This window comes from Lynx rufus, unplaced genomic scaffold (genome assembly GCF_022079265.1).
Source record: "Lynx rufus isolate CCGP_SWC_20201006 ecotype Redwood Valley unplaced genomic scaffold, mLynRuf1.p SCAF_5, whole genome shotgun sequence".
Taxonomy (NCBI): Eukaryota; Metazoa; Chordata; class Mammalia; order Carnivora; family Felidae; genus Lynx; species Lynx rufus.
The window spans coordinates 4,926,719-4,931,884 of record NW_025814867.1 but is presented as its reverse complement, the minus strand read 5'-3'; positions in this window follow the sequence as shown (position 1 = coordinate 4,931,884).

The following is a 5,166-nucleotide window of genomic DNA, read 5'->3' as shown; positions in this document are numbered from 1 at the left end:
CCCCCGCCTCGGATACCGGTCAGCCTCCTTCTCCCCCAAGGACCGAGAAGGAGCTAGAAGTCCAGGAGACAGACAGAATCAGGAGAGGGGGAGAAATGCTTTGTACGTTTTAAAGCGTATTTTACAAAAACAAACTTGAGTCTTAATGTTACATGTTGTACCATATTTTTAGATTTGTATATTTGGAGACTTTAATACATTTTGGGGGCGGGGGGCGGGGAGGCTGTCGGTGAGGACTTCTTGGTAATAATGCTGTGTTTTGCCTCCTCCTCGTAACCCAGTCCATGGTATACTACCTGAGTGGTGCTTACCAGGATCTGAACTCCCCCTGCGAGGTTAACAAGGCAAATCGTGCTCTTTCTCTGTTAATAAAACGTGCTCTGACTGACAGAAGTGGGTTGTATTCTGCTTGCTTCTTAATGCTGGTGATGGGAGCCTGGGAATTCTAGTTTAGACATGCTTCCTAAAACCGATGTGACTACATGTAAATGTCGTGATGGACACTTGACTAACTGGCAGGACGCGTTTATTTGGGATGTGCTCGTCTCGCTGTCCAGCGTGTCCTGAAAATCCATTCTGGTGCTGTCGGAGAAATGGAAAAAAAAGAAATCGTTGATTTATTCTTGCCCCTTCAGTACCCCTTTATTCTGTTTTCCAGCCGAGCGTACCTGAGCCTGAGTCATTTGCACATGAAGTTAGGCACCCAGGCTGTGACCGTGTTAACATTTTCAGATCACCCGGGAGCCATTTACTGCATTAATATGTCAGCGATGCAGTCAGTGGATTACACTCAGGCTCGAAGTCGCTCAGAGAGTTCAGGCACGTTCCTGCCTGCAGGGCAGACACACGGAGGGCACGGGATGCGTGTTCTCTGATTATTTCAGTCCAGGTTTCTGGGTGGAAACGCTGGGCTTTTCAGATGACTCGGGGGCGGGATACGCATGAGCTGAAAGCAAAACATAACTCTCATGTTTCCCGAATGGACCTTTCTGGGTTCTATGTAACTTGGCCAGTGGGACACAGAACCAGCCCCCAAGTGTGGGTTTCTCCCCCTGCCCCCTCCTTCCCTAATGATGCTGGAGTCATCTGGTGGAGGATGCACATCGGGAAAACGGGAGGAGCCAGAGAGAGCGTTTAGTGCGAGGAATCGCTTAACCGGGTATCGAAACCTACAAAAACACCCGGGAGACTCTGAAGTAATTTGGCAACGGAAACGGCAGGAAGCGGCTTCCGATCCTGGGTGGGGAACCGAAGGAAGAGCCTGGGCCACGAGAACCTGGCAACTTGGAGGAGAATCGCCTTGCGGATGCTGAGTAGGCCGCCCCGAACCCCCTTGAAGACAGAAGGGAACAAACAGGTTGTGGGGCTGGCCGCCCTCAGCCGTCACACCTCCCTCCCGGGGCAGGCTGTGTCCAATGACTGGTCCACGCAGGGGACGAAGGCTCAGCCCCCGCACCCCCGTGGGGACAACGCCGAAGGGCCATCCCAGCCTCAGGGCTCCTCGTGGGCATCGGCTGAGCCCTTCGGTGACACTGCTTCCCAGCCCAGCATCCGCCTGGCCCAGGCTTGCTTCTTTCTGTCCTCGGAGGTGACAGGGGAGACCACGCCCTGATACAACGTCTGTCCATCTCCATCCCACGGTTGGCTTCCCAGGAGACGGGGCTCCGACGGGCGAGCTGGGACCCACACACCTGAGGAGGGGAAGCTGCTCGGTACGTGGACTCTTGTTCTGCAAACATCGAAAGAGGCTGGAAGCTGGAGCCCAGCTGCTCCTGGAAGGTCACCAGAGGCGCTAAGTCCAAGTGAGAAGGTTCAGTTCGCGTTAGCGTCGGTTGGTATCAGGTGGTTCTCCTGACCACTGTCTCTGAGCCATTTCTCCTGTTGACTTCTGTGATGCCACGTTTCTCTGATCTTCTTACCTGCTTCTCTGTCTTGTCCTTTGGGCCTCCTGTACCAGGTTCAGCCTCCTTCCAGTTGCCAAAAGCTGTTTCATCATCCGTCACTAGGGAAACGCAAATTAAGACCACAATGACGTAATACCGTGTACCTATGAGAATGGCTAGAAGTTAATGGCCACAGTGAAAACACTGACCATACCAAGCGTTGGTGAGGATTTGAAGCAACCGGAACTCTCTCTCTCTCTTTTTAATATGCACTTGTTTTGAGAGAGAGCGCACCTGGGGGAGGAGCAGAGAGAGAGAGGGAGACAGAGAATCTGAAGCAGGCTCCGAGCCGTCAGCGCACAGCCCGACGCGGGGCTTGAACTCAACGAACTGCGAGGTCACCGTGGCCTGAGCCGAAGTCGGACGCTTAACCCTGAGCCTCCCAGGCACAACCAGAACTATCGTAAGGGGCAGGGGAGCGTTTTCAGTGGTCCTCCCCCTCTGGAGAGCAACTTGGCAGTTCCTTTAATCGTATGCCGACTGTGTGATGCAGCCATTCCCCCTCTGGGTATTTTTGAGAGAAATTACAGTGTGTGTCCTCACAAAGGCTTACGCACAAGTAGTCATAGGTGCTATGTTTGTAGTAGCTCAAACGTAGAAACAGCCTGAATGTCCATAAATTGGTGACGTATAAATTATGTTGCATCCATGCGGTGCATACAGTTCAGCAATAACAAGGCATGAACTCTCGAGACGAGCCACAACACGGACAAAAAGAAAAACGTGAAAAGTGATTAGACTGAACAAAAGAGGCAAGACCGAAGCAGCTTATGTTCTCTGTGATCCCTTTTGCCTACAGTTCTAGAAGCTGAAAACTAAGCCACAGAGCAGATAGGAGTTGCCCAGGGACAGGAGGGAGGAGGGGTCCCCAAGGAACAACACCAGGTAACTTTGGGGGTGAGGGATATGCTTGTTATCTCGAATGTAATGATGGGTCTGTGGGTGCATACATGTCGAAACTTAACAAATTGTGCACTTTCACTTTGTGCTGTATATTGTGTGTCACTTACACCTCAATAAAGCTGTTAAAAAAATATAGTTGCCATTGCTTCAAGACCAGTCCTAGACCCTCTTCCTTGCCCCTGTACTCTCTCTTGGCAGTTTCACCTGCACTGGCTATAGATTTGCAGGTCATCGTCTGCCTGCCTCCCCCGGGATGTCTCCAGCCCAGGCTCCTCGGCTCAGACCGTCTGTCCTACCGGCCCTGTGACACATCCAGGTGTAGGTTCAAGTTCCTCCAGGCCAGAATGTGTGATCATCACCCCACCCACACCTGGCCCTTCTCCGTTGCTCCCTGTCGCACAGAACGGGTCTGCTGGGCAAGCTCGAAACGCTGGCATCATCCTCCATCCCTCCAGATCTGCCACCTCGAATCCAGCCCATCCCCATTGAATTTGCTTCCTTAGTGTTTCTTGAGTCTAGCCACTTAACCTCCTTGGTTCCCCTCCTGATGGGCCCTAAGGTTGTTTCTTGTTCGTTGTTTATTGTTACGAACACACTGCCTTCACCATTGTGTATACATGTCCTTGTGCCCAGAGACACGGGAGAGATTCTCTTCTTACACACAGAGGATACTTACACTTCTTACATGTAGAGGATATGGCCACGTTGCTTTTGAATTACTTTACCTTCTCATGGAGATCCATGAAAGTTGCCTCTTTTCCCTTAGGGATTCCCACATGACTTCTGTTTTTTAATGCTAGAATGTTACTCTCTGGCCATACCGGAAAAGTAGGAACACAGAAGCTGCTTTCTATTCCGGCATTTGTGTAGCACTTCATGGCTTCTGAATTAAGCATTTTTTTTAAATGTTTATTCATTTTTGAGAGAGAGCACGCATGTGCATGAGCAGGGGCGGGGGACAGAGAGAGAGGAGAGAGAATCCCAAGTAACCTCCGTGCTCAGCATGGAGCCCGATACGGGGCTTGATCCCATGACCCCGAGATCATGACCTGAGCCAAAATCAAGAGTTGATGCTCAACTGACTGAGCCACCCAGATGCCCCAGCACTTTATAGCTTTTGGCGTGAATGCCTATTAAGTATCTCATTCTAACCTTAAACCAATAGCACGGGGAGGTGTAGTTATCAGCCCCACTTAATCATCTGGGAGACAGTGGCTCGGAGAAGTGACCTCCCTTCCTCAATGTCACTCGCCAGCTGCCAGGTAAGGACCCCAGGGCCATCGCTTTAGTTCCCAGCCTCCGCTCTGCTCTGATCCTGCAAGGCTGGGTCCTCAGTGCCTGCGGATGAGTGATTCCGGGCAGATTCCTTTCCGCAACAGAGGCACTCATCCAGAGGCTACACGAACCCCTCCCACTCCTGCTTCGTGAGAGCAGGAAGGCCGCGTTTGAAACCGGTCCCCGTATCGCCGGACCTGGGGCATCTCACGAGACCCACCCCACCAGCAGGTTGGTTGAGAGCTGATGGTGGGTCTGAAGGTGACTTAGCAGTCATGGTTGGTCCTTCCAGGGAGGTGCCTCTGGTGCAGAAGCCCCCGGGGCGGGGGGGGGGGCTCTCAAGTGGCTTGTGCCCTCTCCTTAGGGCTTATCATGAGGCAGTCGCTTTGTGGCCCTCATCTGCTCCGGGTGGCAGAGCAGTCTCTGAACGTGCCGCCCCCCGGAATATTCTAACATCGGTGTGATGGATGCGGTGTGGCGTTATGAGCCCTGCTCCTGGACTCTAGCCCTTGCTTTTCTAGACTTGCCCTCGGCTGAACTAAATCTCCTCACTTACACTCATGGGAGCCCTGGGGCAGCTCGTGTCCAGTGGCTGGTCATTGTGGATTACAAAGGTCCAGACCCGTTGCTTCAACTCAGGACAGCTGTTCAGGGCCTTCCCATATCTCCCTGTGGGACCACATTTTTTCTTCTACTGAGTTCTGTGTGGCTTACACCCCTTCCCCGAAACGTGTCGATACCGAGAACAGTCCCCGGGAAGCTTCCCGCACACCCATCTCCCCTCAGAGCCTGCTTTCCTGGGAAACAGTCTGTGAGTTTCTCGCACCCAGTTTAGTAAGAGCAGGGGGCAGCTGCCTCGGGGGACCTTCCCCTCCAGACCTGGAATGGAGCCCCCGATGCTTGGCTGCCCGCGTTGAGGCTAACCCCAGGGGACCAGGGCACAGAATGGCTCTGGGTCCAGGCGTCCCGGATGAGTGGACCCTGGTGACTTTGGCCGGGTGATAGAATCCAGGGACCGGCAAGCTCAGAGCGGGGTCACAGGCTC